The sequence below is a fragment of the Petaurus breviceps genome, unplaced genomic scaffold (assembly GCF_028583685.1).
Source record: "Petaurus breviceps papuanus isolate PSGF00001 unplaced genomic scaffold, PetGlider_PUasm1.0 227, whole genome shotgun sequence".
Lineage (NCBI taxonomy): Eukaryota > Metazoa > Chordata > Mammalia > Diprotodontia > Petauridae > Petaurus > Petaurus breviceps.
Window position 1 is genome coordinate 9705947 of NW_027185896.1, and position 8055 is coordinate 9714001.

At 45.5% G+C, this 8055-nt stretch overlaps 1 protein-coding gene across 3 annotated transcripts in view; it reads right to left on the reverse strand.

Moving 5' to 3' along the window:
• Positions 1-2208, reverse strand: part of RBM6 (RNA binding motif protein 6) — a 104903-nt gene extending 102695 nt beyond the window's left edge. For all 3 annotated transcript variants that reach the window (XM_069095682.1, XM_069095681.1, XM_069095683.1), the window contains exon 1: positions 2034-2208. The gene's annotated coding sequence lies outside the window, so the exon portion shown is untranslated. The remainder of the gene's footprint in view (positions 1-2033) is intronic.
• Between the last annotated feature and the right edge of the window lie 5847 nt (positions 2209-8055).

Below are 8055 nucleotides of genomic sequence, written 5' to 3' on the forward strand. Positions count from 1 at the left end.
AAATGATCTCAAGTCCCTTCCAGTTCTAAACTCTATGATTCTAAGCTTCCTCAGCAAAGTAGGGAGAGTCCAAAACTAAGGCTCACTGAGAGAAAGGCCTAACTCTCTTCCATTCTACCTGTCTCCTTAGCAAAAGCCATCCCATCCTTCTGATCCCTCCTCTCTTTGACACATTCTTCTTTTACCTCTAAATCCTTGGCATCTGCAACAACTGCAATACACCATCCTAAGATCCTACAGATAGGAGAAAAAGACTGTGAGAAGTTAACTGTCAGAACCCTTCATCAATTAAGGATTTACATTCTGTGTTGGACATCGAGCTGAGGCTGAACCCATGTGACAACAACCTTATACCCAATGTCACACACACCTAATATCATCAGTCCTCTACTTGGACCACTAAGCTACAATATGCAACCCTTCAGCTCTGATCACCATATTTTGGTGCTTGTTAGACTCAAATATTCCAAATTAGCATTACTTCACAACAGGAAGTAAGAAAATAATAAATCCAAGCACACCAAAGTTCAAAATTGAATCTATGATATCATGTACTTTAGAAAAGTCTCTGGGAGGACAGGTGGCTCTGCGAGTAAGAGCACCTGCCCCAGGGTCGGGATGACCTGGGGATCGGTTCCAGACTCAGATACTTAACACCCACACAAAATAACTGGCCATGTAATCTTAAACAAGTTACTTAATCCCAATTGCTTAAAAAAAAAAAAAAGAAAAAAAAAGAAAAGTCTCCTGTTCTCATTATGTGTGCCCTAGAACTCTAGACCTGACAAGTTCTCTAAGATACACAGCATAATCCACAAAGAGTACAAGAGCTGAGTACTTTTAGTTTAGAACAAAAGCCACTGCCTCTCCCTGAGTATAAGTTTTCCCATCTGTAAATTGGGAGGTTCGGACTAGACGATCACTGAAGTTCCTTCCAGTCTAACCTATGGGCTTATCTTTGCCTTTCTTTTTCTTGGAAAGTACTTACAGAACAAGGAATTAAAAAACAAAATTAACTGAAGAGATGCTGATGCCTGTAACTATAAATAGTATAAAATTCCATTAAAACTCTTCCCAAAGTGGTAGAGTTATTAAAAAAAAAAAAAGCAACTGCCAAAATCATCTATAAGGTCCTGTAGAGCTCTAACCTTCCGTGGAGGGGGAAAAAAAAAAGCAAAAAATAAACGAACCTTTAGCCAAAATGAGGCAGGGACACCAACCAAAGACCTACCTCCACTTCCTAACTCATAGAAAGGAAACCCTGGACTGTGCGGGCTGGGTGGCAGGCAGTTGACCAGCCAGTGAGCAATGCTAACAGAAGTAAATTATCGAAGGAAAGCTAAAATCTTTCCTGCACCCCAAGAAAGCTAAGGACAGAAAGACGTGTCTAAGCCGACGCTTAATCCCCCGGGTACGGGGGGCGGGGGGTGTCTCAGTAACCAGGAGTATTCTCCATCCTGAGTCTTTAAGTGAGTTTGAAATTCCCCACCAAGGACCCGAAAAACCCACCACCAAACCCTCTGGGTGGTCCTAACAGGCCCGCGACCCAAGCGGGGGCAGTCGGTCGCCGGGGACCCTCAACCCGCCCGCCCTAGATTCTATCTGGCCGGAGTCCTTGGCGACGCCACTCCCCGCCGGCTCGGACTCGGCTTCCCCCACAGCGGGGGCCAGCCGCGGCCCGCGCCCGTGGCCGAGCCAGGCCGGTAAGCTCGCTTCCTCGCGCGCCTGGCTTCCCCGAGGCCCGCGGCGGCGACCGCGACCACTACGACGACGGCGCCACCGCCGCCGCCACCCCCACCAGGCCAGCGACAGCCCCCCATTGAGGGGCGGGCCAAGCTGCCCAACTCCGGTTTCCAAGCGAGCCGAGGCTGCCAGTTCACGCGGGCCTGTCCAGGCCCGCCGACGCGGCCGTCGAGGAGGGGTCGGTGGCCCGGACGTCTCCCCCAAACGCGACGTCGGAGGCCGGGGACCGAGGCAGGCCAACACCGGACGTTCCATCCCCAGCCCCAGCTCCGCTCACCAGGGACCCTTACCTGAGACAGCGACAGCTACACCGTCGCCGCCTCCTCAGTCGCCGCCGTCACCGACCCAGCGCTAAGGAGACCGGAACTTCCTCCCAACCCCCTCCACGGGCGCCCCGCCAGGCCTCCACAAAGGCGCCCCCTCCGACGCCAAAGCCCACTGGGAACTGTAGTCGAGCTCGGAGCTCCACGGACTACGACGCCCAGCGTGCACCGCGCCAGGAAGTGGTCCTTGGTCGGGCAGGAGTGGAGGGTGGAGTGAAGGAAGTGAGGGAAGGCGGCGAGGACACGTGAAACGCGGAGACATCCAATGAGAAGGTTGCTGCAACTACGGCTCTCAAGATGGCGCTCGATACCCGACCGCCGTTATCGCGAGGCTCACTGGGAGTAGTAGTTTGGCTGACCTCAGGCCCTACCTCAATTTAAAAAGCTTTTTCTCCTACCCAGAGCAGAACCCGAAAAAGCTGTCTAGTTATAGATACCTTCACGCATCAAAATAGGACCTCCTAGGATTTAGCATTGGTTCCTCTTGCTGGCCTCAGTTTATCTCTTGGGCCTTCTCTACGTTTCATACAAAGGCTTCTCTTCCGATAGAAGTTCAGCTCAAGCCAATAAACGTGTATTAAGCACCTCCTGGAGGCACAGAGGTCCAGGGAGCAAATGACGGACAAGTATTCACACTTAAGCTCACGATGCTAAAACCTGAAGAAACAAAGCAAACTGGAAAGCACGTCCTGCCCTCAAGGAGTTTACATTGTAACGCGGTCCGTGGAGCATCCCCTCTGCTGTCCTGCATCTCCCGACTCTGACAATTGGTGGAAATGGGAGGGAGGGCATGATCACCCGAAGTCCAGATGGAGCCTGTGGGAGGCTCTCTGTTTCTAACACCATCCCTTATGAGCTGCCATCACACCAAAAAAAATGTAATTAGTCAATTAGCTTTTAGCAAAGTTTTGTAGTAAGATGGTATATATTAAGAATAGCTGGTACAGCCATTCTTCCCAAAATTCTGGGGTGTCTTCACCCTCAAATATACAAAAAGGTCATGGGATATCTGGTCTCAAATTTAAGGGTAATTCACAAATCTGCCTGGAAACCTTTTCTTCCATGGATAACTGGCATTTTTCTCTGGTACTAGGAGTTGAAGCTGCCGACCTCCTAAGGTCTATGGTCCTTGCACTTCCATTTGTCCTGTGTGCATCCCTCTACCTGGCAACTCCAAACTCTGTACTTTGGCCTCACCAAGACCTCCAGACCCTCCACTCTTCGGATCTGAACCTTCAATCTTCCTGTTTTCCCTGAGAGAAGGTTTCTTTGGACCCATTGACATATTTTGATGCAGAACTGTGGACAGCTCGGGTTAAATAATGCTGTTTCCAGTCTATAAGGGGTCAGATCCAAGTTCTCTTCCTGTAGAGGAAGAAAATAAGAACTTTTCTGCCACTTTTGCTCACCTAGGGAAGCAGCTTGAATAGGTCAGACTTTGTACAAACCCACCAGGTACCGTTCAAACAATTATACACCTGCTCTGTTGCCTGGAACCAGTAGAACCCACTACTCCACACTAGAGAGTTCCCTTGGGTCAGATATCCGAGGTCATCATGAAGGGTTTTCAACACCATGGATGAGTAGACTTTGAGTAGATCTAATTCTCATCACACTTGGTGTTTGTGGCAGGTATCTAACATTTGCCCTTCCTCAACAGTAGCGGTGCCTGCAGGTGAGATCCTCCCCCCTGGTACTGAGCCAGCTGTCAGGCATCCATGGTCAATCTAAGTAGAACGAATTGGTGGGAGCTTTTGCCAATAGAGAAGCCATTCAAAGCATTAGTAGGAGAACATGAGGATCAAAAGTATAATTATCATGATCAGAGAGTGAGAAATAGGTCATCAAGGACCAGGGAGAATGAAGGAGGGCAATAATAGGCTGGGTCATGGGGAAAAGGGATGGGCAATAGCACTCATATCACTTTTTTGGTGGTTTTCATTTTGTTTCATTCTTCCAACTTGGAGTAGGACTCACTATCTCTGCTCTCTCTTTCTCTACCACTTTTTATACTACTCTCCCTCTGCTTTACCCCTAAAGGTGATGGTTGGCAGAAATTTCTCCAAACCCTGAGTTCATCTGAAACTGACCAGGAAATTCATTAGCATTGCACACCCTTCTCCTCCCCTCCCTCTTCTTTTCTCTCCTTTCCTTTGTACTGGATGGATCTCACTTTTCTGCAGAGATGTATCTATCCACTAAGGGGCTGCACTCCACCCCTGCCACCTACATGTAGAAAGCAATGCCTTTAGGTTCCAGCCCCAGGTTCTCTCCTTTGATAGTCACCTTGATGCCTCCCTTCCCTAAACCACAAATTCATTTCCACCACTGGCACACTCTCCAAAGGAAGTTCCAGTTCCATACTCTCTTATGTCAACAGACCTGCTTACTTCATATGAGAGATTACCTTTGTCCCATTATTAAGTATAACTGAGGTTTCTGACCCGTGGGGACTATGGGAAATGATACTTGTATTTGCATTGGTCATTCTCAGCTGGTAACACATGCTGAACATCTATTTGTTTGAAGTCACAATCCATCTCTTAGGAGGCTTCCAGCCTAGTGTTTATCAGAATATAGGTCAGTGAATTGCTGTGTACCTATACTTAGAATTAGGATCTATATTCAAGTCTCAAAATTTTTTCAGTGACAGCCTATTTCAAGGCCAAGAAACACAAACTGGGATAATGACTCGCACTATCAGTAAGTCCCCTACCATAAGATGCAGGAAGCATCTAGTGATCTTTGCTGTATTTATAGAAAATCATCCCCAAGCCGTCTATTCTTGAGGCTGTTAGATGGTGCAGTGGATAGAGTGCTGAGCCTGGAGTCAGGAGGACTTGATTTCAAATTTGACCTCAAACACTAGCTGTGTAACCCTCAGCAAGTTACTTAACCTCCGTTTGCCTAAGTTTCTTCAGCTGTAAAAAAATTAGGACGATAGCACCACCCAGGATTGTTATGGGTATCAAATGAGAAGATGATTGTAAAGCACTGAGTGCTATACAATTGTTAGCTATTGTTGTTATTATTATTATTAGCATTGGTGTGTAATAGAAAAGGCTTGATTTTCCACAACAATTTTCCAATCAGATTTAAACAACTTTTAGAAAAAGTTATTTACTAAAATAGCATGGTTTAGAAGAGTTGGTATAAAACATTTCCCTGCAAAAGTTTGGGGCACACTTTCCCACAAGTATATTCACAATATAAGGGATGAGCTTAAATTTAGAGTATGTGGGTAGTGCATACATACATGTAGAGAAAATGTGTGGCCAAAGTGTAAACTCATCTGAGAGCTGGTGTGGCTTCAGAAAGGGCTGAGGAATGGTCAATACGGTGTTTGCTGCCAGACAATTCCAGGAGAAATGCCAGGAGCAGAACAGCGTTCTGTACAAAACGTCTGTAGAACTGAACAAGGTCTTTGATGCTGTCAGTTATGAGGGCTTATGGAAAATTATGTCAAAATCTGGTTGGCTGTAGAAGTCCATTAGCATTGTATGTCAGTTTCATGACAGGCTTGCCAAGGTTCTGGATAATGGACAATGCTCTTGTGCCTTCCCAGTCACCAATGGAGTGAAACAAGGCTGTGTGCTTGCTCGCATGCTTTTTAGCATGATGTTTTCGGTCATGTTGTCAACTGCTTTCAATGAGGATGAACAAGGCATCAAGGTCAGCTACTACACTGATGGTAAATTCTTTAACTTGAAAAAGTTATAAGCCAAAGCAACAAAGTATGGGTTAATTCTCTGCTGCTTGTGCTAATTTTGGCCTAACAATTAAGACCAAGAAAACACAGGTGCGCCATCAGTCACCACCACATCATCCATACATGGAACCATCAGTTATAGCAAATGGAGAAGTTTTGAATGCTGTGGATAAGTTCACTTACCTTGGCAGTGTACTTTCCAGGGATGTATACATTGATAATGAGGTTGATGAATGCCCCGCCAGAGCTAGCTCAATGTTTGGGAGTCTCCAAAGGAAAGTATGAGAGAAAAAAAGTATTAGACTACCAAACTGAAAGTCTACAGAACCATTGTACTGACCTCATTGTTGGATGCTTGTGAAACCTGGACAGTAGATCAATTCTATGCCAGGATTCATTACTGAATCACTTCCATTCAGATTGTCTTAGGAAAATTCTGAAGATCACCTGGCAGGATAAGATACCAGACACTAAGGTGTTTTCTTGAACTAAACCACCAAGCATTCAAACTCTGCTTCAGAGAGCCCAACTCTGATGGAATGGTCATGCTGTCTGAATGCAGATGCTTGCCAAAAAGACCATTTTATGAAGAACGCATAGAGGGCAAGCATTCACATAGTGGTTAGAAGAAGCAAGGCAAGGACACCTTAAGGTCTCTCTTAAGAACTTTGGAATTGATTGTGTGACATGGGAGACACTGGCACAGGACCACTCAGCATGGCGTGCCAACATGAGAGAAGGTGCTGTGCTCTATGAGCAAAGCAGAATTGAAGTAGCTCAAAAGAAATGCAAGATGCTCAGATTTAGAGAATCCACCCCAAATGTTCACATGGACTATTTGTACCCAGCCTGTGGTAGAACATTCCAAGCTTGTATTGGTCTGATCAGCTACAGTCAGACACACTGAAACTTGACTCTAGCATAATGATATGATTTTGGTCCTCTTTGAGAACAAAGGACAGCAACTGTTATTGGTCAATCAATGAAAGCCAGAGTGATTTGGGTTTAAAGGCATGATCAAGTAGCTCCATTTGAATCACAATGGGCTTTTTTTAAGTCTGTTTTTTCAGAGTTATGTTTCAAGATATCATAAATTAAAATTACATGAGACAAAAAGTTAATTGCCCCAACTTTTTTGAAAAAAATTATAAAATAAATTGGGGGAATGTAGCCCCCAAACCCTTAGATACCTTGTGAAGTATAAACAATCAAAAATTATATTCCGTTGGATAGCGTACCCACATGGACAGAGGGACAGAAGCAGAAAGATGGGGAAGAGGAGGAGGAGAAGGAAGAGGAGGAGGAGGAGGAGACAGCAGCATTGCCCAAACCAAACTGAATTGTTGGATCCCCAAGGGGCAGTTACTACTATTCATAGATCATTGTTCATCCTTCATTCTCAAAGAGGACCGATGACACCATGAGGGTGATATTTTGATTTTCAAGTGAATCAGATTTAAGTGAGGCAGAGCTGTACAAAGTTGTCAGCCTCACTCTCTCTCCTCCAGTCACAGGGTTTTCCTCTTTTTTTCTTTCATTTTAACTCACCCTTCACTTTTGACTACCCAGCTTAAGAGTTTGTTTTACCTATGATTGTTCCCTTAATTATCCTTCCCTACTGCCTAAGCCCATTTCTCTCCCTCTCTCCACCTGTTTCCCTTTTGAGTTTATCTATACTACAGTCTGTGTGTGTGTGTGTGTGTGTGTGTGTCTGTATATCTGTGTCAGTATATAACTATATTCAACCTTTTTTTGGCCAGTTTAGATGAAAGTGAGGTTCATGAGATGGTGTTTCCCCTGCTTATTCCACCATGTTTGAATGCTCTTCATCTTACACACCTCTATTAAAACCTTTATTTTGAGGAAGGGCACAGACTTATTCCTCATTTTCTACACTTCACCACTGTTCACCAATTGCCTTCTGTTTGCATCACTGCAGCCCCCTTTTCCCATTGATAAGTTCTCCTGAACCTCTGTTTCAGGGAAAGGTCTGGACTAGCCAGCCTTCATTTTGCTACCATGACCTTGCTACCTGACTTTGCTACCATGTTTTGGCTACCTTCCTCCTTCCTCCCTCCCTGTGGCCCCCTTCTCCTATTGGTAAGTTCTTTTCCAAACCTCAGTTTTGGGAAAGGGCCCAGCCAAGTGCAGAATCCTTTTTTTTTGGAGGGCAGTTGGGGTTAAATGACTTGCCCAAGGTCACACCACTAGTAAGTGTTAAGTGTCTGAGGTCAAATTTGAACTCAGGTCCTCCTGACTCCAGGGCCAGTGCTCTATTCA